The sequence below is a fragment of the Manis pentadactyla genome, chromosome 2, assembly GCF_030020395.1.
Source record: "Manis pentadactyla isolate mManPen7 chromosome 2, mManPen7.hap1, whole genome shotgun sequence".
NCBI classification, from domain to species: domain Eukaryota; kingdom Metazoa; phylum Chordata; class Mammalia; order Pholidota; family Manidae; genus Manis; species Manis pentadactyla.
The window spans coordinates 41056773-41069396 of record NC_080020.1 but is presented as its reverse complement, the minus strand read 5'-3'; the positions used below and the strand labels follow the sequence as shown (position 1 = coordinate 41069396).

The following is a 12624-nucleotide window of genomic DNA, read 5'->3' as shown; positions in this document are numbered from 1 at the left end:
GACAAGACTTACTAATAGTCCCATTTGTCTTCCATTAAAAATCTACTCATTGTATTCACAGCAATCCACATACCAGTATGTGAGCCTGCTTGGACAAAGCCTTTGCTTTGTGTGTATCAGATGCAAAATTTACTTAAATTCCAGATAATTGCAAGTGCATCTGCTAGGCTTTGTCATGGGTCTATATGAACATTTTCACAGTGTATACAAAGAGCAATTATCCAACAACCAAAGAAAAAGAAACAGTCATTTCTGCAAATTACAGCCAGCTCCTTTATCAAGAAATAAGTTTGTGCTAAAAGAATGCTACCCCAAAACACTTTCTAACATAAAATGTATTCACTCACCCCATATACATTAACTGCACAGAACAAAGAAGGGAGCTTTTTCAACTGTTAAATTACTAGGTCTGAAACAGGGATAACTCTAATATGAAATAAAATCATCTCACAAAACATTAAAGTTCCCCCTGGAGGGAAAAACACACATACATACATATATACTTATACACACACACACACACACACACACACACACACGATGAAACCAATTTGATGCACTGGTATATTCTGTATTCATGACAAAATATTTCAACAAAAGTCATTTACTCTATTCATCATTGAGGTTTAGTTCCTTAATTTGAGAGAGAAGCACACAGAATCAAGAACATGAAGGAAAGTCAAAACCAGGAATATTTTTTTGCATATTGAACAATCAAAGTGTAAATTAAAGTTTTTGCTCTATCCCCTAGTTAGTTCTAAGCAGGCCTGTGGCTCCTCAGGTGGGCTGTTTGGTCGATAGTTCTCTTTATTTCACTCTCCCCTCTTCCTCTTTTGCTCTTTCTTCATGAAAATTGCATTTCAGCTGTCACACCAGAAAAAGTCAGCTTTCCATAAAAGCCCAACCCAATTTTCAGACTTTATACCTCACACCAATGGAACAACATCAACGGCCCTCCTCTTCAAGGTCCTAATAGGGTAAATCTATTCTTTTAACAAATTCTAAAATCTATCCTCAGTAATCACAGTAGTGTTCTTCATGAAAACTATTCAATACAAAGGCTAAAAAAATGTTGTGATGTTTGACCTGTTTGAAATGTATCAGCTCAGTGGTCTTTTATTCCCTGCTTTACCTTCATTTAAATATCTTCACTAGCATTTTGTAAAATGTATTTTGTTACCAGTCAAAGCTATTAGTAAAAAAAAAAAAAAAACACAAACAAAAAACTCCCTATTCCTCAAACTGGAGAACCATTATTGTCATTAATATTTCATGGAACTGCATTAAATGAGAAAATATTCAATATTTAACTATCTAATCCTACAGTAATTTATATTAGAAAATACCAACCACGTGAGAATTCAGCCATTCATATTATTTTATTGGATGAACCTTTGTCACTATTAATAACACTCCAGGATCTCACATTTTTTCAGTACGGCATGTAACAGCCAAGGACGGAAAGTGGTTTTGTTCCTAATTAATTCTCAAAATACTTGGAAGACAGTGACGGAAGGATGAATATATCAATTTGGAATTGAGGAATAAAAGGCTGAGCCTTCAGATGCAAAAGTTGTACTAGAGATGTGGATTACTTGCAGGGTTCCCACACATCACTAGGTTTACAAAAAATGTTGTGAGAAGACCTGTTTTGAACTTCAGAGAGTCTAAGCTTCGGAAAAAAGAAATACAGATTTATTTCTTTCAAGCACCACAGTTACTCTTATTATTGATTTATAAGTAGAAAGCTGTTCTGATTATCCAGAATTTGTATTAATTCGCTTACAGGCAATTAGTCAGCCATCCAGATGTTTTCCTTATGTACTTGAAACAAATTCCCTTTACCATTTTTCGGACCATTTATCAATGTTACATATTTATGTGTAGGCAAACTTCAACCCATTCTAGGTAAATTATCTTTAACTTCAGCATAAAGAGAATTCAAAAATAACTTTTTAATATAGCTCTTGGTGATCTCAAAAGGAATTCTACATGGCAAACATATTTGAGATTGGTATGTGCTAGAAGCAAAACCACTGTGCTTAATACCTTTGTAATCAGAAATCTCCTTCAATTCATTTTAAGCAAGAGAGCAGTTCTCGCTCTTCTAAGTTCATAGACGGAGGCACTTACTCTCCATCCCCTAAGACTACAGGTCACTCCCAGAATAATGGTACATATTTGCTGAGGGATTTTTTGCTTATCCGTTTTGTTGACTTCCTCCCCCCTTTTATTTTGAGAGAGTTACACCACTTACGTATTACTGGAAGTTAAAATCTTTTTGACTCATTATAGATTTTGAAAGGGTCAGACAATTGATTTCCCGGACTTTCTAGTTACAGGAGTATGGATACTTGATTGAGATGCAACCAATCAGATGGATGCACCAGCCCAGAACTTTGAATCTAGAGCCAGGAACACCCAGAAGAAAGGAAAGGGGTTCCTTCCGGGACTGACACAGACGAGCCACTTATCTAGCGCAGCGCGTTGGTCGATACTAATGGCAATGGCAAAACCCAGTTTCAGATATGTGGAGGGCTCCAGCTGGGCACCCGTTATGCAGAGGCAGAAGCAGAAGTCCCTGGTTCCATGATTCTCAATATCCTTCTAACACATTGTTTTCTGTTTATTTTAGTCAGAATTAGTCAGCTTGGATTACAAGTAAGATGATAAACCAACCCCATAATCATAAATAGTAATTTCCATTGTGTTTTTATTTTGTGTTGTCTACTTTTATAAACTGTTGGAAAATAAATTAAGAGATCCTGAAATATTGAGAGTTTTAAAGAACATTCTCTTATCACAAAGGTTAGGAATCTTCCCATTCAGACAGACCCTGGCAGCAAACGGAAGTGATCCCAAAAATCCTCAGAAATTTGTGTACCCAACAGAAAAAGAGCTGAGAATGATAGTTTAACTAAGGAACACATAAGCAAAGACCCTTTCTAATTTTCTTAGCCATAGCTTCTCGGACTCAGATAAACAAGGAACAGAAGACGGAAAAGAAATTTTGATCGGTTAGCTATGATCTGCTGGAAATGACATAAGCACATTTTGAAAATCATAGTGAAAATGAACATTTAATCAACTGCCTGACCAGTGACAGCAAAAGTCAAAGCTGACGGCCTCCAGTCCAGGAAACTGTTATCGGGGGCTGTGAAAGGTACCTGTGCCTCTGCTCCGTCCTCCTCTGCCATCCTCTTTCAGAGATATGCCCATGGTCCTCTCAAGAATATGACCCTTCCCACAAATGACTGATGGAAGATAAATTTAAGAGAGTAAATAGGTTTTGAAAAGTAAATCTATGAACCTATGTATTCACCATATGCATTCAAGTTCAGCAGGGAAAGTACTCCTTTAGAGAACATTTTTCATTCATGGAATCTTGGAACACTTGAAAATTTTGTTTCTTTCCCAATTCCTATCATTTTTTTCAAAAACCCCTCATTAAGAAAACTAAGTCACAAATTGATTCACTAGTCCTGAAAAATATAAACTGACAGCTTTGGGGCATAGAATCATTCAGCCACACATTGATTGAATTTACATAGGTAACAAGCAAATCTCCAAAATGACCAGCCTCAGAATTTGTCCTCACTCTGAAACCTAGATGTTACCTGTGATCTGTCTCTTCTAGGCAAAGATACACAGTTTAATACTTGCCCGCTGGCTTTACGCTTCACTTATACATGTCTGTTATTAGATATCTGAATTTAAAAAAAGAAAAAGAAAAAGAAAGAAGAAAGCTGAGATGTTATATCCCTGACCTCACCTGAAGCTATGCTTTTCTCAAAGTAAATACATCTAGTGTTCCAGGACAATGTTTTTAAAAACAAAACAAAAAGCCAACACTACTACTAACCTCCAAAATTAAAATACTATTTTATACACACACACTGTTACTTTTGTCTAAAGACTGTAAGCTTCTAGACCAGAGACGAATCAGGCACACATAACCCAAACTGTGTACGATTCTGTGTATACCCCATGGGGACTTAATAAACACTTATGAATTGACTGACAAGAGAAAAACCAAGAAATGACAACCTTCAGGGTAGCCGTAACACAATTTTAACTTGAAAATTGCCCAGGAATAGACTTCACAATCTATGGGAACATACACAAATCATATAAAAAGAACTGGTGTCCCTCATATACCTACAGTGGCCTTAGGGAATAGCTTAGTGAAAAATCACTGTTGTAGGAAGTCGAGTTCAAGCACTCTATCTATTTATGGTTTGGCTTCTGCACTGCAGCCAGCTGAAAGCAACTTTTATTCTATAATAAAAGTTATTAAAAAACAACTTTTAAAATATAGATTAGAATAAATATAAAATTTAGCTCACCTTTAATATTTTCCTGCTAAATCAACAGGTATAAAACCATCACTCCCTCTCAATTATCAAGATTCACGTTGCCATTTAATTTCTCTGCAGACAAAAGTAACAAAAGCATAATCTATGATGTTGAAATAGTTTCTTCAACACTAGCATCCCCAAATAAATGATAATTGGCAATAAATCATAATTTACCCATTGTCTTATCTAAATGATGCATTAATGCTGTGTTGTAATTCTTAAAAGACATTTCATTCAGTGTTTCCTTGAAGACAATCTTCAAATGCCTCAAGTTCAAAAGTGCTTTTTTTTTCTTTAATCCCTGAAGTTCATCTACATAACCTACCTTGGGTTTGGGGATGGGAAAGATTTATAAAAATTTAATGGCCCCTGGAATTAAAACAATGCATAAATAAAATGATGCTTCTGTTGACAATTTAGACTTGCTACATTTACTTGAAATGGTGGTTATTTCAGCTCATCTTTACTTTGAAAAGCAACTTCCACATTGGTAAATATCCAAACATATATGATGAGAGCAAATGGAGGGAAAATAAGAATGAAGCTGTGCTTAAGGCTGATTCCATTAAACTGAGAAGTGGGATTCAAAAAAGAGGAGAAAACCACTTTTGGTTGACATAAGGAGATTTTAAAATATGAGATTAAAACTAAAGGTCTGTGTATGTTTTCACTATCAAAGGCCAAATACAAAATCTATTTTAATACACTGCTTAAGCAGTACTGTCTTAGCATTTGCTCATGATATAGGCGGGTAACCATCCATAGCTTTGCAAACACCATCTTGCAAGTCATCTGACCCTTCCCACATCTTCTATCCCGTCCCAGCCCACAAACCTCCGCACCTTCCTAAAAATCCACTGCGAAGGCAAGAGGTGAGCTTGGTCATTTGCTTTTTAGGATAATTTGAGTTAGTCCTCCAACACACACCCTTGAACATCTAAATCATTATTTGTTTCAAAGCACATAGAACTCCTTACATTTCTTCCTAACATTATATCAAGTGGTTAGGAAAAAGCCTGGTAAGGATAACTCCCAAACTTCTCCAAATTTTCCCATGGAAAGCCAAACACGTTTTGGGGGAGATGTTTTTCAGTTTTTAGGTCCTCACATTGATAGCAATGAGAAAGGATTTTTTTTTTCTTGTTTTCTTGGCAGCTTCCTCTGGACTGTGAGAAGTGATGATTGATCATGTTTCCACACTCATCCATGGCCCTCTCTGTGGCCACATGTAAATTCGCCAATGGATAATTAAGCAGCAGACACATCCAATAAATATAATAAATAAATTTGATTTTTTTTCCCCTTAGTAATTGGTTTCATCTGAGTGAGTCTGATTATGTGTGGGGATATATAAACAGGATTAGAGAGGAGAAAAATTAGATGCTGGATCACACAAATTGCAGAGCCCTAACCACTGTGAAATGTTTTTGTAATAATTGCGTTATTATTCTTAGGGTTAAAGTAAAGAGAAGCAGTTTGTGTCTACTCAAGAAGTTTAGAGGAGGCTAAAAATAAAACTGGTGGCCTGATTACTACTATAAGGAAATTGTAGCCAACTACAGAATATATTTCTCTGACCTGCATCCTCTTCCCACAAACTCGACTGTTCTTTCCTCTTGCCTCCCTTAAATCCATGCAGGTAATGCCAAGGTTTGATTTAGGTCTCTATTGTCAAGTGTCATGTCACACCAGGCTACATGAATAGAAATGAGTTGGGTTATTAGAAAGCAGAGAATGAGCAGATATGTGTATGCAGTTATTTAGGATTTGCCTGAGCAAATCCTAAAATAAAATTAAATCACCTTTCTAACATACTCCTGAGAGGCACAAAGAGCAATGCTTTACCTTGTATTTTTAAAAAGTACTCACCTCTCTTCCCATTTACTGTCTTAGACATACTTTTCATGTCAAATTATTCTTACCATAAGATTTAGCTCTTAGCAGACCACAGTACTTGGTCTGTCTTGAGAATCCAAAAACTGCTTATTGAAGGAATAAAAAAAATTTTTTTTAATGGAATATACTTTCCTGCAGCTTTAATTTACCTGTGTTTCTTCTAAGTAATATCTACTGAAATGTGTAGTATATAACCACATACTCTTACATTTGAAATGGTTTAGAAAAATTATCACAGTTAAGATCACAAAGTCTGTTGCAGTGAGTTCTCTAATGATAACTATGATTTTAACTATGTAGATATACAGTTTGAATTAACCATATGCATGCATGGACATAGTCATCTTTTCTAACAATTCAGGTTCATTCTTAGAAATAATCTAAGAACCTAACTGAACTATTTCTAACATTTAAAATCAAACTGGCACTTTTTAAAAATGTGTTACAAATATAGTAAGCAGCTTATACAATTTTGTGAAGTGGTTATTTTACAGTGTGGGATTTTTTCATCCTTTGTCAAAATCATTTTTATTTAATGATGTATTTCTTTTCTCCACATATACCATTATTCCTCTAATTAAAGTAGGAGAAACGTCAAAACATTGAGTATCAGTTAAATCCTAAGCAATAATAAAAATTACATTCAAACATAAGCCTTTTCCAAAAGAATCCTCTATAGAATTGTCTTCTCTAAAGATTTTAAATCAGTACGTTATTGCTGTGTCAATTTTATCTTCCTCGTATGAATTATATTCTCCAACTTTTGCCCTTGCCTCCTCACAGGTAAATTGAAGATGAGGGAATCTAAATAAACAGAAGAAATGGCTTATTCTGTTGAATCAAATTAAAAGTAATTTCTTTATTTTACAAGATCCATAACTCCCTTTCATAGAACTTAAAAATAAGTATTTTACCAAGGCCATATTAATAGACATGGATCACACAAAATTTCTAATATCTTTAAAGAGGCTTGAGCCTACACAACTAAATGAATTAGCCATCACAACAATTAAATAGACTGTCTTTTGAAAAGCTTAGTTCCAAACTTTTATAAGTTTGCATTACATTCCAGAAATCACAAACTAATGCAATGATAAGGAAAACAAAGCTGAGACATCTAGCATTATGCTTATTACCTGTGCAGAACTAAATTAAAGACAGGAGTAGCACTGGGAAGTCTTCATGGGTAATCGAAAGAAACATCAAGGAGAGCAAAGCCTCTTTTGAAACAATGGTAGCCAAGGCCTGAGAAGTCTAAACTTTTAAAGAAACCATCGCTCTTCTCCCAAACCATGAAGGCATATTTTCCCAAGACGATGTGGTATCTTTAGCATCCATCACCAATATTCTGGCAGGAGCCATATAGCAGTGATAAGATGAAGAACACAGCCAATTGTTCCATCAAAGTCAAAGATCATATTATCCAGGCAGGAAAATCTTTACTAGGGAAAATAGATTGTATTTTTACATATCAGCTGCATTATTTAGTCTCGATTTCTATTCATGAACTTATATGAAAAGAGTTAAAACACCTGTTCTCTTTTTACCCACACTATCGCTGAAAAGCACATAACTATACTTTTTCATGTTCTTTCTTTTTGTCTAAAAATCTCATAATTCTACACTCTGGAGAGGTAAACCAATTTAAGCCTTTCAGCAAATATGAGGGAACTTTATTTGCAAACTATTTCTCATGGTGCTTAATTTTTTTGCCTGTAAGAATTCATTTTAAAAAGCTGCAAAATTTCAAGCTCAAAATCACATTGTGGTATACAATGTACTAAGTAAACTTAGGGTCATAGTTATCATGAATTTTAGGGAAAGGACTTTATACTTCTTCAACTTAATGAAATTCTTTTGGAAATATAAGTAGGATACTCTTAGCACAGCTAAAATAATTATGTTAAGTAGTGGTTTCTTTTTGTTAGGTGGTAAATACAACCCAAAATAATAATAATATTATTGTTAATATACTGATACTACAAAGTTCTGAACAATGTGAATGCTCCTTTAATAAACCAAAATAGAAACCAGGAGCACAAAGAAATACTTTGACAGAACCTACTATTTCCTCTCACCACCCAAGACTCATAAAATTACTGTTGGTTTCACAGAATTTTAAATGGGGTATTTTCTAATTAGAAACTATTTTGTATTTTTATGAAATATTGTTTTCCATTAAAAACATCAAAAGATATCTACTCATTCCCTCAAAAAATTGTTCTTGCAATCTTCCCTGCAGGTTGTGACTTTGTTGTATATACTATGAGAACAGAATGGAAGGGTTTTCCCTGTGAGTATCTCAGAGCTACTAGGAACCAGTAATTCAAGAATAAAACTTGCTTCACACAAAGTAATGAGAGACAAAAACATGTTTTTCAAACAGCCTTGCTGAGGTAGTGACTTGATATAAGTTTTGTCTCTTTAAATCTGACTTTCAGTCTGAGTTCATAAGTGGGGAGGGATAAAAAGGCCCTTGGCAATGACCTTGACCATATTTCATTAGAAATCACAACTCAAAATTAGTCCACACAGAATAGAAAACAAAAGAAAAGCTCACCAATAATGCAGGTTTTCCTTACAAATACCCAAATAGTTCAAAGTTCCTTCCAATTACACAATGAAAAAAATGGCAATTGCTTTTAAGAAACATTTAGTAGCTCTAGCCTAATAAACACTTCATACCCTCAGAGAAACCTCCACTCTCATCAACATGAAAATAAGAACCCTAAAAATACAAGGAAACGTGATTTTCAAGTACCATGAATGAACAATTTTTTTCCACCTAGTCTTCTTTCCCAAAATAAGTCACCTTCTCCCCACCATGTCAGATACCATGCTTTTGGAAATGCCAAAATTCAACACAAACACCAACTGAATGTACACTAATTAATTTGCCAATAAGCTTAGCAAGAAGATGGTATTACTTTGATATATTAACCTGAGATCAATACCAGGAACAGAAAAGTTAGAATGAGCTTAGTTATGATTTAACAGAAAACTTAATAGTAATAGTAACAATAATAAAACCACCACAAACCACAAACACTATACCATACAGAACCACAGAAGAGTAATTACAAATCTAGCTGATTCTGATTGACTAGTAATCCAACCAGGCACTACACCCAAAGCACAGATATTTACAATATTTTAACACAAATTCTCAGAGCTTCTCAGAATTTGCCAGGAAACTAGAAGTAGAAAGGGGTGGGCGGGTAAAAACTAACCTCTGTGGGAAGGAGTACGTTCTTTCAATCAAGGGATTCTTGGTCTTCACATCTAGTGAAGATGCTGAAACCGAAGCTGATTATGATGTTTCATAAATAAATTAACACCCTGAATATATTACTTAAGAATTACAAGTCTTGTCCCATAGGCCGCACAAAATGAGTCCTTAGCTTCGTCAGTCATCTGTTGGTGCCCATGTGTACAGAATGTGCCAGAGAAATAATGCAGCTACTCAGCATGGGGTATATTACTTTCTGGTTTTGGTCTTAGAATGAGAAAACCATGATGCCTTAGAAGACCTGGGTTCTTAGAATCATTGCTTACTATATGAATTCCTTTTCCTTTAGGACCTAAACAAATGCTTCCCGCAAAGACAACTGTGAGCCTAATGAATGGAAGTTGTAGTTCCCCCGATCAACTTGATGAAAATGGTAAATGCAAGGGCCCATGAAAATATTCTAAAATAGCAACATTGCCATTTCAAAGGACCCATGAGGAAGCTGAGCATTCATTCTAAATAAAATGCCTTATTACCATCAGCAAACTACAAAAGAAAAAATAAGCTTTAGATCTCAGGAATCCTGTCCACAATTTCTAGCAAAGCTTTTTTGTCAACACAGGCAACCCAAAACAGGTAAATTTGCATGGTGTCTTGGAGCATGCTTTCCTCCAAAAGAGGGTCTGACTAATTGAGTTAATTTACAATTTGTTTTGTTCTTCAGTCCAGAACAGGCTGCACTGTTTTATGCAGTTCTTCCAACATCAGCTAAGTTTACATTAAACTAAAGTTTATCAGTATTATTGCAAACATACTCTCTGCACTCAGGTAACCTGCTGTTCTATTATGTGGAAACTACGTAGCAGGAGGAGGCTTCCTTAAATAACAATACTTTCATTCTGTAAAATGTATGTGCTTCAGATTGTCCCTGAACTGGCTATCCTCATTTGAGTCTAGAGTTGAGACCTCCTCCAGATGATAACACACATACTAAAGCTGCAACCTGCTCTACCCCAGACTTCCTTCCCTACATTTAAGCTGCCATTATTTGAGTTCATTTTCCCATGGCTTAGCAGAAATTTCACAACTATGCACTGACTTCTTAAACTGCTGATCTGCCTATACTTACTGACCCTTCAGTTTTTCTACTGAACTGGAACTGAAAACTTAGGGGAAAAAGAGCAAAACAAATGAAACATGGTTACTCCTAAAGAACACTCCAAAGAACCTAAATGATATGAATATATTAAAGAACTCTTGTACATTAATTTTTAATAATATTTAAAACAGATCCTGGAAGCAAGAGTTACAGAGTCAGTTCTATTTTTAAGAAAAGAGTTAGAGTTCAATTTGCATTCATTATGCTGGCTATTTTAAATAATTTTATTCCATGTGTATGGCAGAAACGGCCCTCCCCTTCCCCAATTGACAAGATGCCACTTCAAGTAGGATCTAAGGGAGGGCTGGATTGGCGTTAAAAACTGCTGTACACGTCTTATCTCACAATTTTGCATAAAACAATACCAGCAATCTCCCTCTTTCTCCATAGCCCTACATTTATTATTAAGTCAATTTAGCAATAGCTCAATCACTGAAGAACAGGACAGTATGATGCACTAAACCACTTATATATTTATTATCTTTGCAAGCAACACTAGTAGTGGTGTCTATTATTGCCTCCTGCAAATCTGCAGCAATGTGATGCAAAACAGCATTTTTAAAGAAATTCTCTTTTGGAATGCAAATGATTTTTCCTCCAATTTTGAATATTTTAGCCAGCATGTACCATACAGTAGTTCTGGAATCACTGGCATCTGTCATGCTGTCAAAACTGAGTCAAATGCATTGTAATCCAGGAGAACGATAACCTTAAACATCAATGCAACGTTAAAACGCATCCTAAAAAAAAAAACAACAACCTTATAATTGAAATGAACATTAGAGAGAAACCGGCAGTCCTTCTGCAGGGAAATAACAGTCTGCTCTACCAGGCTTTCCCCTCCCCCTTGAAACTCATGCAACTAATGATGACCTCCCGAAGTGCCGAATTTAAATGTTGCAGCATTCATCTGAGGATGAAGGAAGAAAAAAAAAAATACATAGAAAACCACAAAACAAGTTGCAAACTGCACAAACGCGAGGAGAGAGAAAGAGAACTGCAGCTGATTCAGGAGCGATTGCAGAATGAGGAGCAACAGAAAGGAAACAAGGAAGAAAGAAAAGGGGGAAAAAGCCTTTAGCATTAAAGAGTAAGAAGTGAAAAACATTTACCAGCGGCTCGGTCAGTAGCTTCGCTCCCTGACACCATCTACATAGAGAGAGAACTTAGCCTAGAGTCTTCGGTCCCAGCTCGCTTTGGAGCAAAATTCCTTCACTTCGAGGGGGAAACACACACCCTCAAGAAAGAGGGAAAGAAGGGGAAAAATAATCCCAAAGACCAAGACGGGCTTTCTCCCTCCTCCCTTCTACCCGCCCTCCGGACTCCCCAGACGGTGCTCGCTTCTGCACAGTTTAGCCGGCTGTGCAGGCGCCGCCGCCGCCGCGGATGTGGCCTCGGCCGCCGCCGCCGCTGCTACTTCGGAAGCTATTAGGAGGAGGACGCCCAAGCACGACCTGAGCCTGCGAGCCACCCAGGACCAATGTGCAACCTGCTCTGGAATCAAACCCATAACACACGCACGCACACCCAGTGGCTCCAGCACGCGAGCCCTCGCGCACAGATACGCGCCCCGCCCGCGCGCCGCACACACACATGCACACGCGCCCGTGCGCGCGCGCGCACACACACACACACACACACACACACACACACACACACACACACACACACCACACACACACACGGGCTCTGTGCACCGCCCGCCCGCCAGCGCAGCCCCTGAATGGGAAGTGAGAGCCAATCCCCGAGTCCTGAGCGCACGCACAGGCCGCAGCCACCGGGGTTGGGTGGTGGCTCTGGGGCTGCAGCTGTTGTGGCTGCGAAGAACAGGACCAGAGAGGGGGTTCACGGCCACGAAAGAGGGGCGCTAGGGGCACGCATACCCGCTTTGTCTGCAGAGAGAACCCAGCCCAGCATTTCCAAGACCAGACACAGAGCGCAAAACCCAGACGGTACAGAGTTCAGTTCCGCTCTGGGGTTGC

The 12624-nt window shown here is 37.2% G+C and overlaps 1 protein-coding gene across 3 annotated transcripts in view; it reads right to left on the bottom strand.

Annotated features, from left to right (window-relative positions):
• The window catches only part of TENM2 (teneurin transmembrane protein 2), a 1165071-nt gene extending 1152955 nt beyond the window's left edge, over positions 1–12116 (bottom strand). For 2 of the 3 annotated variants that reach the window (XM_036884772.2, XM_036884776.2), the window contains exon 1: positions 11755–12115. The gene's annotated coding sequence lies outside the window, so the exon portion shown is untranslated. Of the gene's footprint in view, positions 1–11754 lie in introns of all 3 variants that reach the window. The other variant, XM_057491503.1, reaches the window with a different exon arrangement.
• Between the last annotated feature and the right edge of the window lie 508 nt (positions 12117–12624).